Consider the following 14,355-nt stretch of genomic DNA (forward strand, 5'->3'; position numbering starts at 1 on the left):
AAGAACGTCAGTTACTGCACAGGGTGAGTAACCTCCTCTTGGCCAAGCAGGAACCAGTGCATGATGGGAGCCGGGTAATGCATCTCTGAGGCTTCTCTTGCTGGAAGGACAGCCCCAGGAACCCCGCCCTGTGGGCCAGCATTACTCTGCCCACTCCCTGGAGACCTCCCCAGGTAGGAGATGGGGAAATCCCTGCCCCAGCAGCAGCACCAGCAGCTCAGCTTGCTCCCAAGGGGATAGCAGCAGCTCCCTGGAGCTTGGAGGCTGAGTGCTCCTCTGCTGCAGGTGAGGAGATCCCTGAGCATGGGGAGGAGTAAAGGGCTGTTCACATGTGCCCCATGGAACTGTTCAAACTCCTGGGGGGATCCCAGCCCAGAGGTCTCACGTGAGCCATGTGAGCCCAATGATGCCAGCAGGAATCGCACAGCTGCCCCATACAGCAGGTATGGGGGGGAGCTGCTGGGAAGTGGGTCCCTGATGCTCTGGGGGTGGGCACCTACCAGGGAGGCTGGGACAGTGCTGGCCCTCTCTTCCATGGAAGCCTGGGGCTGAGGGGCTCTGTTGGAGGGGCACTGTGGGGCTTTTTCTGCCATGGGCCTTTATGTGGGAGGGGGGAACATTTTAACCCTTCTCTCTCTGCTGTGCCTCTGTCCTTCCCTTTTGTCCCCCAGCAGCAGCAGGCATCACCCTCTCCCCTTCTCTCTCGGATGCAGTGACCCCCAGTGACCAGTTGCAGCAGGAGGAGGAGACAGATCTGACCACGGAGGAAGCTGCCTGGAAGGTTGTCATGGAGCATTTCCAGGGTGGAGGCAAGGTACAAACATTGCTCAGCTAAGTGGGAACTGAGTCCGTCCTGCTCCTCATTCCATCCTAGATCCCTGCAGGGCAGTTTGTCTGGGATGATCCATAGTCCCTAATAGGGACACTTATCAACTAGGATGTGGGATCCCCAAAAGGGGGCAGCTGGCTGACCCAATCTGGGTTCCCCTCCCTCCACAGGCCCTATCCCAGTTCTTGACCGGAGGAGGCACTAGTTACAGCAAAGGGGAGATGAGGCTCTTCCCAGCCTTCTCCATGGAGGGAGTAATCCCTAGAGCCAGTTTAGATGGCATGGGGGGGGGGGTCGTCTCTGGCTAACAGGCTCTCTGTCCCCCTCCCACCCAGGGCTCACGGTGTGGCTGAGCAGATCCAGTTCCTGCATGCCATCTCCCACCTCAATGTATTTCACTGCACAGAAGAGTGGGCAGGACTCTCTGGAGCCACCTTGCTCCAAAGCAGCCCTGGCGGAGAGGATCGCAGTGAGTGAAACATAGCTCTGAGCATGTGGGGGGAGAACAGGAGACATGGGATGAGGAGGGGGCCCCGTAGGCTGGGGGGCTGGAGGGAACAGCAGAAAGCAGGGATTCTTGGGGCTGAGGACAGGACAGCAGAGAAGGGGAAATTCTGGCATAATCAATAGGGGGCAGGTGGGGAATAGTGAGGCTGGAGGGCAGCTGAGGCTGGGGGTAGGGAGGTATGGGGTGGCTCGGAAGGATGCGTGGCAAATTTGAGGAGAAGAAGGAAATTGGGAAGACAGGACCCAGCAGGACTGGATCCTGTTGTCTGTGGCTGGACGCTGGGCAGCCTCCCTTCTGGGAAGTGCCCTGGGGTCAGTGGGACCTGAATCTCACATGCTGCTTTGTCTCCTTTGAGTCTCCCAGGAGATGACCTAAGAGCTGCCCTTGGACTCTGCGCTCAGCTCCATCCTCTTCAGCTCCATGGTTGCCGTGTGCAACCTCAGGTACCTGGGCCTCCCTCTTAGCTCCCCCAGCTCTGGTGCTGCTCAGGCCTAGAGCCGGAAGTCACTGCGCACCTCCACCCCTGAGGTCACCTCCCAGCTATGGCCATTCTCTCCTTTGGCAGAATAGGGGATGGTCCCTCTCCCCTGGCTGGGTTGGGGATTTCACTGCAGTGATGCTGTGATGGCCTTGGGGAGAGGATCACTATAGGGGTCACACAGGAGAGGTAGCAGGGCCCAGTGTGGGGGTGGACAATGGGGAACAGGTTCTAATCCAGCCCTACCACTGGCCACCTCACTCCCCTCAGTTTCCAGTCTGGCCACTCAGTGCCTACTTCCTCACAGTTTCATGCCCCTTTTAGTGCCATTCTGAGCCCTGCACTGGAAACCCTAATACTGACTCCTGTCTGCTGAAAGCAAAAATACATCCTAAGCTCGAATCATGCCTTCTGCAGGCCACCACACATGGCATGTTCACCGTGGGCATGGACAAGGACCCTCACATCCCGGTAGATCCTCATCCTACTCCTCCATAACAGGAGCAGAGTGTCCTCTGGGCCCTGCTCTCTCAGCTTGCTGGAGCTGCTGAGATAAGGGTGTGGTGGACAGAGATGTGAAGAGGCTGGGGGGTTAACAGAGGGGCCAGGAGGGGGCCTTCCTCCATGGGAGATCGTTACACCTCCATGGGGGAATCCCTTCCTTCCATACTCTGTGCTTTGGAGCCCGGATTCTGTCGATAAGCCCAGCTCCCATCGACAGCAGCTTGGCTCCGCCATATCCTGCTATGTGCCAGGCTCTCAGCAAAGAATCACTAGGAGCAAGGATTGAGGGGCCAGCTGTCATCCTGCCATGAACTCTTGCTAATTGCAGAGTGAGGGATCGGAATGGGACAGCCAGGCTGAGTGTGGGGTCTCACCAGGGCTCCCCATACAACCCCCCCACCCATGCCGTGACAGATGTACCCCAGATTCCATGACGCTGACCCACGACCCTCCCTCTCCTTTGCAGGCTCTGCACAAGACCTTGGCAGAGAACCTGGATATAATGCTGAGGAGCCTGCTGGCAGTGTCCCACAATACTGACAAGCTCCAGCACATCTTAGAGGGGGACGGGCCTGGGCATGAAGGGAATTCTGCCTGAACCCCATGGAGGCTACAAAGGAGAGACTGGAAGTTCCACGTTTCCATGGTATCCCCCTAGCTGGGACCCCACGGGGCCACCTTGGCCAGGGCAGTCAGTGACATGCAGTGTTATCCTCCTCCTGCGGGGAACGGAGAGAAGGAGCTGGGCTGTCAAGGTTGGGTCTATGTGAAGGGGAGCGCCTCCTTTTGGCTGGATGTAGTATAGCCATTCACAGCGTACCAGACTGAGTTGGGGCGTGAGAGCCTCAAATCCCTGTGAGATCCAGGGAATGGTCCTGAGAGGAGAGTCATTGGCTCCTCGCTGGGTCCTTGGGAGCCCTTCTCTCCCATGGACACTGAGACTCTGGAAGGATTGTCCACACTGTTACTACCTCCATCCCTCCAAGCACCCTCCAGGCACTTCAGAGCTGGGAGGGGGCCAGGGGTCTTTCTCTTTCCTGACAAGCTGTTCTTGAGTCAGGGGACCAGAGAGAGTGGCACCAGCCCCGAGAGTGAACATTGTCCAAGTCTACAGACAATGATGAGCTGTGACCGGCAGGACACAGGCAGTGTCCTGGGTGCTGCAAACCCCTTGTAAAGCTCTAAGATCAGTGAGTCCCCCCCGAACACAGTCTCAGCCCCATGAGGACTCATTTGTACAGAATGTGCACCTACCCTTTGACCATGACCTGCCTCCTTCCTCCACAGCACATTGGCTTCTAGGTATGGTCCAGAGATACCCAGGAGAGTCAGGGCCATGAGGACCAGCACCACCCTCCTCCGATACACCAACCTAGTCCCAGGATTTGACATAAGTGACCTTTGGCCCCCCAGGCTCCTGACCCCAGGTGTAGGCAGTGTTAGCTCCAACAGGCTATGGGATCTGCGGCTGCAGGGGCTGTGGGCTGTGCCGGGCCCTGCGGGGATGCAGTCAGAGCTGGGAATTAGATACACTTGAGACAAGCTCCTCTTCTCCTGGCTAAGTGGTGCCCCCTGGGTCTGTAGAGGACTGTGCTCCACCGAAGAGTACCCAGAAGTCACCTACTACAGGACAGGCCCAACAAAGAAAGTAACAGAACTCCACTAGCCGTCACCTTCAGCCCCCAACTAAAACCTCTCCACCACATCATCAACGATCTACAACCTATCCTGAAAGATGATCCCTCACTCTCACAGATCTTGGGAGACAGACCAGTCCTCGCTTACAGACAGCCCCCCAACCTGAAGCAAATACTCACCAGCAACCGCACACCACACAACAAAAACACTAACCCAGGAATGTATCCTTGCAACAAAGCCCGTTGCCAACTCTGTCCACATAGCTATTCAAGTGACACCATCATAGGATCTAATCACATCAGCCACACAATCAGGGGCTGGTTCACCTGCACATCTACCAACGTGATATAGGCCATCGTGTGCCAGCAATGCCCCTCTGCCATGTACATTGGCCAAACCGGACAGTCTCTACACAAAAGAATAAATGGACACAAATCTGACATCAGGAATCATAACATTCAAAAACCAGTGGGAGAACACTTCAACCTCTCTAACCACTCAGTGACAGACTTGAAGGTGGCAATTTTGCAACAAAAAAGCTTCAAAAACAGACTTCAAAGAGAGACAGCTGAACTTGAATTAATATGCAAATTAGATACCATTAACTTAGGTTTGTATGGAGACTGGGAATGGTTGGGTCATTACATTAATTGAATCTATTTCCCCATGTTAAGTATCCTCACACCTTCTATGGGCCATTTTGATTATCACTTCAAAAGTTTTTTTTCTCCTGCTGATGATAGCTCATCTCAATTGATTGGTCTCTTACAGTTGGTATGGCTACTTCCACCTTTTCATGTTCTCTGTATGTATAAATATCTTCTTGCTGTATGTTCCATTCTATGCATCCGAGGAAGTGGCTTGTAGCCCACGAAAGCTTATGCTCAAATAAATTTGTTATTCTCTAAGGTGCCACAAGTACTCCTGTTCTTTTTGCGGATACAGACTAACACGGCTGCTACTCTGAAACCTGTCATTAACTTCTTTAGTGCCTATACAATGCCTAAGCATTCATTTTCTACAATGGCATATGCCTCCTCTCACAGTTGAAACTTTCTGCTCAAGTAAACCACTGGTTGCTCCCTCTCCCTAGAATTTACTTGACTGAGAACTGCCCTCAACCTAAACTTAGATGCATTTAAGTCTACACAAATTGTTGACTATAGTCCAGAGTGTATAGTGCTGGAGCATGGCAGATATTCAAAAAGATATTCAAAAGCCCTGTCACAATTCCCTGTCTGTACAACTGTATCAGGCATGCTCTTTTTAGTAAGGTCTCAGGGGTGCTGGCAGTTACCTCTGACACCAGACTACTGTGACAAATACGAGTTCCTTGTATTGCCTTTTGGCCTAAAAATGGACCCAAGATATTTCAGAGAATGGTAAATCGAATTCTGGAAGGGATGTCAGGATTCACAGCAGCCTGTATGGATGCATTGCCATATTTAGTGATACGTAGGGTGAACACCTGAACCACATCAAACAAGTATTACAGAGGTTAGGGGTGACGGGACTCTCAATCAAAGCAAGCAAGTGCCAACTTGGAAGGTCTGAGGTGTCTTATTTGGGACTTAGAGTGAGCAGCAGAAAGCTAAGCCTGGAACCTGCAAAGGTGCAGGTGATCCAGGAGTGAGCTGGGCCCAGAACAAAGCGGTAGGTGAGGGCATTTCTAGGGACTGCAAGATCCTGGGAGGGGTGTCCAGGGTGTTCTCATCTAGGCCTAGGAGAACTTCAGGGATCCAGCATTAGATAACAAGAGTTTCATGTGCCTAGACATCCACTGATCTTGGTCGCCTAGGAAACCTTGACTCACTCACTCCCCTGCTTTTTGAATTTTCACACATTCCAACTGTCCATATCGCTGGTCAATCAAGTAAACCGTCCTTTCAACTGTTATATTCACATTCCCAACGGTCACTGGCCAAGTCCGTTAACCAGACCTTCCAACTGTCATCTTGAAAGTCCCTGACCCCTTCAGGCCTGACAGCTGCCTCAGGAAATTCGCTTGACCCATCCACCAAGTTTCTCTGTTAGCATCACCTCAGACTGGGTGTTTGATAACTTTTCCAGCCAGACCCTTTTGCTTTCACTTTCTCCTATCTGTCAGAACTTCCCCTCCTGATATAATCCTGTTCCTGACAGTGATAGTCCACCAGCTTTCTGTGGTGAAATTGTTTCCTGACAGGAAATCTCCCCTGACAATGTTGTCACACCACTGACCCTAAAAAATTAAAACACAACATCACACAAGTATATACAGGTCCAGTATATGACCCCTCTGGTGAACAGCTGACACATATATATTTGGTGACTCTATCTGGTACCATTTCTGCCACCATCCAGTATTCACACCTTGTTTCTTTTAGACTTGGAATTAAAAGGTTTTAGGCTTTTGTCCCCAGGAACTGGAAAACCAGAGATACACTCTTGCATGTGGTAATTATTATGTAGTGTCACTTTGGGAAGCTGCAGTCAGGGGTCTAAATAACTTAGCAGCACAGACCAGGATTAGTTTTAGTGAAAATAATAGATCATGTTTATTATGCTAGCACTAAATATAATCTACCATGGAACTGGAAGCATGAAAGAAATACTTGTATTCACAGAATCCGCTCATATTACTCTGTCTGTTTTAAGACTAGCTTGAGCTTCTTCATTATTTACAAATATTCATGTCTGATATCACCTCTCAGCACCAACCCTTGCTACTGGGGTACTGGGATGGCCTTGGAAGTCCCTCACTTTCTCCGAGGAATCTCTCTCTTCTAAGCCCACCACAATTGACCTCTGTGGGGAGTATCTGGGGCTCAGGACACCAAGCTGAGCTCTCCTCAGAGCTCTACTATCCCTTCTTAAGTTAGCTCCCCTTTTCAGGCAAGTCTAGCCAGACCTTTTGTCTGACCCTCTGGCGCCCTGTGCCCTTTGAGGCCCTGTCACGTTCCCAGATCCCTCCCTCCCGCCCCCCAACTTGAGAGAGGTGCATTCCCCTCACTGATGAGCTTTAAATCAGCAGTGGTGTTTCTGTAGGTCAGCCCTGTTTGGGGGAAGCTCTATGGCCTGTGCTATACAGGAGCTCAGGGTCACAATGGCCGCTACTGGCCTTGGGAGTTATGAATCTCTGAGGGCTGCTCTCCAACTGTCACCTTCACCCAACTCCCCGGAGACTCCACCCCCTCTGGTGATGTCACTGCTGGTGATGTCACCAGCCTCCGCAGTTCCTGTCTATTGGTTTGATGTTTTAAAATCCTGTTGAGCCATTGCTGGTATTGCAGCCTGCATCCCACTGCTGAGCTGGCAGCCTCCACCCAGGCATGGTCTGGTTGCTCTGGCCACACTGAAGAATATGATGTGCTTTTTGTATATCCCTTTGCTGCAGGAGTGAGATAAAAGCACATTTCCCCTCCCCATTAGAGACAGGGTGCAGGTTTCTTCTGCAAAGAGCTCTCATAGCAATCACTCCCATGCTTGTCAGTGCCTGCTCTCATGACAATTTATTAAGCTTCTGCTATGAAATTTAATTGGCATGATTTACATCAGAGTTGCTTTAGGTATGAATATATTGCAGCCTATAAAAATCCTCAGCCCTTTTTGTCTCAAGCCCCTGAGAGTCAGTGACAGTGACAGTACAGCTCTGAATAGCGCACGCTGTAGTGCTAGCGGCCATCTTGCTCCTGGGTTGCTATGGCAACACAAAGACTCAGAACTGGCATAAGCAGATTTTGTAGCACACAGGAGATCATATGCACTGGATCAGGAGTGTGGGGAATATGTAATCTGTACATGTAAAATTCTCCCCACACATATAAGAGAAAAAATGAAGCAGGCTAGAAAGGCATAGAATCATAGATTCTAAGGCCAGAAGGGACTACTGTGATCATCTAGTCTACCCTCCTGCATAGCACAAGCCATAGACCTTCCCTAAAATAATTCCCAGAGCAGATCTTTTAGAAAAAAACATCCAATCTTGATTTAAAAATGGTCAGTGATGGCGAATCCACGAACCTTAATAAATTGTTCTAATGCTTAATTCCTCTCACCGTTAAAAATGTACACCCTATTTCCAGTCTGAATTTGTCTAGCTTCAGCTTCCAGCCATTGGATTGTATTATCCCTTTCTCTGCAAGATAGAAGAGCCCATTATTAAATATGTGTGCCCCATGTAGATACTAGAACCTCGCTAGAACATGGGATTTGGGATTCATGCGCGGTACTGCGTTAACGTGGGGATCGCGTTATAGCGGGGACCGCTTTAAAATGAATTGCAATTAAAGTAATTACATTTGGGATCCATGGCCGCGACCGCGTTATATGCGAATTCGCGCTATATAGACGTGTATTCTAGGGAGGGTCCGGTGTACTTATATGGTTCACTGTTGGGGCATCTATTTTTCAGATCCATAGTCCAAAGGCTCGGCTGAGGATATATCTGTATTACACACCACATAGTCTACATCTCTCCCACTTCAATGTTGAGTGTACCTCCCTACCTTTCAAGCTGCTGGTGTGTGACACCAGCAATCAGAATGTGCAACACCTATATTTTGTTGTGTTACACCATCACAGACCGATTATAATTTAAAAAAATATATAAACCTTGTTTTAAAGGATGTTTTAAAAAAAGAAACAGGGGTTTATTGAATTCACACGGTGAGAACTGAAAAAAATAATTTGCTCACATGCAACTATAACACACAAAGGTCAGCAGCAGTAGTTGAAGTCTGGCACTTGAAGTCCTCAGGGATTTGGGAGGATGCAGGGCAGATTTTGGATCTATGCATAAGCACATTTATAAACTATTTGTAGACAACCTTTTGCTCAGAGCTGTGCTGTACAAGTTCAGGACCTCTGTGAGAATACAGACAAAAAAGAGAGCTATATTTGTGAGTACTATGTATTTTGTTTAGGTGTCTGGAGCATTTTTGTCAGCCAGATCTATTATGATGTATACCGGGCCAGTCTGCTCTCCTTCATTTGCGAAATAAATCTTTTAAAAAAGGCAAAATGTATTACTTCTAGCCTTTGAATGAAGCGGTGAGAGTTCACAAGAAAAGCTGCACTGTGATAGCCAATAGGTCACCCAGACTTGACATTCCTGCCATTTCTAAGGTAAAACACAAGCAGAAATTCCCCAGCAAGTTTTCCCTTTAAAAAAAATCATTTATCCATCACAAAGGAGCAAAAAGGGCGTACTCCCCTCCCCCCATTAAAAAAAAAAACTCTTTGCAGGTTACTTTTAAATATACCTGTCCGTGTGAAGATCAATACAGGTCTGTCACATCTTACGCTGGGGTTACGTTCCGCAGTCAGCGTGTAAAGCGAAAATCGCATATAGTCAAATTTCCATTGAGTGTAATGGCGGGCGGAATCGCCCGCACTATAGTTACAGTATTAAATTGTTAGCACCTTAAAGGCTAACAGATTTATTTGGGCATAAGCTTTCGTGGGTAAAAACCTCACTTCTTCGGATGCATAGAGTGAAAGTTACAGATGCAGGCATTATATACTGACACATGGAGAGCAGGGAGTTACTTCGCAAGTGGAGAACCAGTGTTCACAGGGCCAATTCAATCAGGGTGGATGTAGTACATTCCCAATAATAGATGAGGAGGTGTCAATTCCAGGAGAGGAAAAGCTGCTTCTGTAATGAGCCAGCCACTCCCAGTCCCTATTCAAGCCCAGATTAATGGTGTTAAATTTGCAAATGAATTTTAGTTCTGCTGTTTCTCTTTGAAGTCTGTTTCTGAAGTTTTTTTGTTCAATGATAGTGACTTTTAAATCTGTAACAGAATGACCAGGGAGATTGAGGTGTTCACTTACTGGCTTATGTATGTAGTTTTCCCACCTGGGGAAGTGAGGAAACAGATTGACAGAGCAAGACGGGTACCCAAAAATCACCTACTACAGGACAGGCCCAACAAGGACAATAACAGAACACCACTGGCCATCACATACAGCCCCCAGCTAAAACCTCTCCAGCGCATTATCCACGATCTACAACCTATCCTGGAAAATGATCCTTCACTCTCACAGATCTTGGGAGGCAGGCCAGTCCTCGCTTACAGACAACCCCGCAACCTGAAGCAAATACTCACCAGCAACTACACACCACACCACAGAAACACCAATCCAGGAACCAATCCCTGTAGCAAACCTTGTTGCCTACTCTGTCCCCATATCTACTCTGGGGACACCATCAGAGGACCCAACCACATCAGCCACACCATCAAGGGCTCATTCACCTGCACATCCACTAATGTTATATATGCCATCAGTGCCAGCAATGCCCCTCTGCCATGTACATTGGCCAAACCGGACAGTCCCTCCTCAAAAGAATAAATGGACACAAATCGGACATCAGGAATGGTAACATACATAAGCCAGTAAGTGAACACTTCAATCTCCCTGGTCATTCTATTACAAATTTAAAAGTCACTATCATTGAACAAAAAAACTTCAGAAACAGACTTCAAAGAGAAACAGCAGAACTAAAATTCATTTGCAAATTTAACACCATTAATCTGGTTTTGTTTAATATCTTTATTAATGATCTGGAGGATGGTGTGGACTGCACTCTCAGCAAGTTTGCCGATGACACTAAACTAGGAGGCGTGGTAGATACACTAGAGGGTAGGGATCGGATACAGAGGGGCCTAGACAAATTAGAGGATTGGGCCAAAAGAAACCTGATGAGGTTCAACAAGGACAAGTGCAGAGTCCTGCACCTAGGACGGAAGAATCCCATGCACAGCTACAGACTAGGGACCGAATGGCTAGGTAGCAGTTCTGCAGAAAAGGACCTAGGGGTCACAGTGGACGAGAAGCTGGATATGAGTCAACAGTGTGCTGTTGTTGCCAAGAAGGCTAACGGCATTTTGGGCTGTATAAGTAGGGGCATTGCCAGCAGATCGAGGGACGTGATCGTTCCCCTTTATTCGACATTGGTGAGGCCTCATCTGGAGTACTGTGTCCAGTTTTGGGCCCCACACTTCAAGAAGGATGTGGAAAAATTGGAAAGAGTCCAGCGGAGGGCAACAAAAATGATTAGGGGTCTGGAGCGCATGACTTATGAGGAGAGGCTGAGGGAACTGGGATTGTTTAGTCTCCAGAAGAGAAGAATGAGGAGGGATTTGATAGCAGCCTTCAATTACCTGAAGGGGGGTTCCAAAGAGGATGGAACTCGGCTGTTCTCAGTGGTGGCAGATGACAGAACAAGGAGCAATGGTCTCAAGTTGCAGTGGGGGAGGTCTAGGTTGGATATTAGGAAACACTATTTCACTAGGAGGGTGGTGAAGCACTGGAATGCGTTACCTAGGGAAGTGGTGGAGTCTCCTTCCTTGGAGGTTTTTAAGGCCCGGCTTGACAAAGCCCTGGCTGGGATGATTTAGTTGGGAATTGGTCCTGCTTTGAGCAGGGGGTTGGACTAGATGACCTCCTGAGGTCCCTTCCAACCCTGATATTCTATGATTCTATGATTCTATGAATCTGGGCTTGAATAGGGACTGGGAGTGGCTGGCTCATTACAGAAGCAGCTTTTCCTCTCCTGGAATTGACACCTCCTCATCTATTATTGGGAGTGGACTACATCCACCCTGATTCAATTGGCCCTGTGAACACTGGTTCTCCACTTGCAGAGTAACTCCCTGCTCTCCATGTGTCAGTATATAATGCCTGCATCTGTAACTTTCACTCTATGCATCCGAAGAAGTGAGGTTTTTACCCACGAAAGCTTATGCCCAAATAAATCTTTTCGTCTTTAAGGTGCCACCAGACTCCTTGTTGTTTTTGTAGAGACAGACTAACACGGCTACCCCCTGATATTAAATTGTTGTTTTTCTCTTTTTTAATTTTTTGTTTTTGCCAACTGCGCAAAGCTGAATTCGCGCATTTAAATGGGCGTAAGATGAGACAGACCTGTATCCCCCCAATTGAGAGGTGGGGGTGGGGAATCATTGAGTCTTGTGATATTGCCGAAAGATTGGCACTTATGACAAAAACAAGCTACAGAGGAGAAATGGCTGTTTCTAAAGACAGCGCCCAGTTTTTGGTTTCCAGATACTGTTGTTATGGTACATTCAGTGTGTGTGGGCTTGTTTGATAACCAGCATTTTCATATCAAGCATGTACATAAATATATACTGAATCAGTTGACACTCAACCTAGCACACAGATGGCCAGGGAGATAACAGGGTGATCATCCAGGGTGATTCTAGACATAGGCATGCCCTGAACTGAAACTCTCAGATTTATGAGTGCTGCAAACGTTGGAGATATTCAGATCTTAATTCAAACCATGGCTTTTATGGTCCCAATCCTGTAACTAGATTTATGTGTGAGGCCTGACTGTATCTCTCCTCTCATCCTCTTACAGAATCTTTACTGGGAAAACACTTTTCCCTGTAGCCTGCTAACTGCCGAAGATTTCTGTAGAAACCACTTCAAATTGCAGAGAAACAGCAGAGAGCAAACTGAACAACAGGGTTGAGGAGACTGACTAGTTTGTATTACTGAATAGTTGCTGGCAAGAGGTGGGTGAGTACTGAAATACAGATCTCCCTCGGGTATTAGTCATCATCTCCTATTTCCAATGTCAAGGTTGGGTAAGACTGACTTTTGTCGCTTTCTTGGCTTTGGTGCTTAGACTGCCAGCCACCTCAAGACTAGGCCCATTTTACAGCTGGGGAACTGAGGCACAGAGAGGCTAAGCGACTTGCCCAAGGTCATGCAGGATGCCTGTGGCAGGGCACAAACTGAAACCCAGGTACGCTGGGTCAGTGCCCTAACCACCAGATCATTCTTCTTCTCTTTAGGGTATTAGTGGTATCACAAAAGCAGCCCCACCCCTCTCTGTTGGACTGCAGTAGCAGTGTAAAGCACCCAAACCAACACAAAGTGTGCACTCATCAGCACCCTGGCCCAGTGCTGCTATAGCCCCAAGTGATAAAAAAGATGCTCAAGAAACATCAACAGGAAAATCTTCCAGCCCCTCTAAACTTCAGGTAAATTCAGACTCAAATATGATCTGAATTTCATTGCTTAGTCCTCTCTCTATTCCTAACCTATAGAAGTCAGTTAAGTTCAGGTTCTTCCAAGATATGCACATTTTGCCCATTACCAACCCCCCGAGCCAACTACGGTTCCTTGTAGCTAAGCCTGACATGGTGTGACAAAGTGGGATTTTTTTCAGAATGTTTTGTATGGATACTATGTGTACCTCTGTCACAGAAGACAATGGCCACTCCAATTGCCTGGACATTTGGTACCTAGCACCTAACCAGCATGGATGGCCGACACCTCTGCAGGAAGCCAGCCTGTTGTGACCAGCTGAAGAACAAAAGATTGAGGAGAGGCTGTTAAGTGTGGGCTGCTGGAAGCAGGACATGATTCTGGACTGGGATTAGAGAAGGCTCTGGTCTGACCCAGATGGACTTTGCTGTAACTTTCCATTCTCTCTGTTACCTAAGGACTTTCTATGCTGTGTTCCCTTCCAGACATCTAATAAACCCTTCTGTTTTTACAATGCTGGCTGAGAGTCACCAGAGTAAGGAAGTTGGGATGCATTGCTCCCTTTGGGTGTGTAAGTCTCCCTCAGGTGTCCAACTCAGGTGGACTTGCTGCAGGGAGCTCATGGCATGAAGCAGAGGTGCTGAAGGTTTGGTCCCAGGAGGCGGTGAAGCCAAGGGGCTTACCCCAGCGAGAGTATGACCCTAAGGGGGCTGATACACTCAGGGGGCTCTTCCCAAGGACTGTTCCAGCGCTGTGTGAGAGCACCGGACCTGTGGAGCCATGACGCATGGTCTAATGGCTAAGCAGAGATCGGGAAAAGAAACTTTTGGTTCTAATTTCAGCTCTGAATCTCATTTGATACATGGCCTTGAGCAAGTCATGTCACTGCCCTGTTTCAGCTTCCTTATCTTTAAATTAGGAATAAGTAACTGTCCTGCAGCTAAGATACTGAATGAGGCCCCTGAAGGTCTGTGTTCAATTCCTGGCTCTGCTACAGACTCCCTGTATGACTTAAATCAGAGCTGCCAGGGACTGGACTGGGGCCATAAAGAGAAGATGACATGGGTTACAAGGGACACTTTGAATGCATGTCAGCATGGCATGGGATGGGGATTGTGTTGTCACTTGTGATTAGGGTCCATCTGTGCATTATCCTACTGCTTGGTGGTCTCTGACTGCACTGTGCTTTGTATATGCTGGGCACTCGATAAGCATGAAATACTGTTGTTATTCACAATGGTACTACAATGGGGGTACTTTTCTGATGCCTGTGGCAACTGTGAGGTCACTGGGCTGGGCTTTTGCTCCCTTTCACCCACCCTACCTGCAGGTTTCAGGTAGTACTTCATTTGAGATCTGCAGCACTGGCGTAAAATGGTAAATTCCATTAGTGCA

This window comes from Terrapene carolina, unplaced genomic scaffold, assembly GCF_002925995.2.
Source record: "Terrapene carolina triunguis isolate 2854851 unplaced genomic scaffold, T_m_triunguis-2.0 Scaffold175, whole genome shotgun sequence".
Lineage (NCBI taxonomy): Eukaryota > Metazoa > Chordata > Testudines > Emydidae > Terrapene > Terrapene triunguis.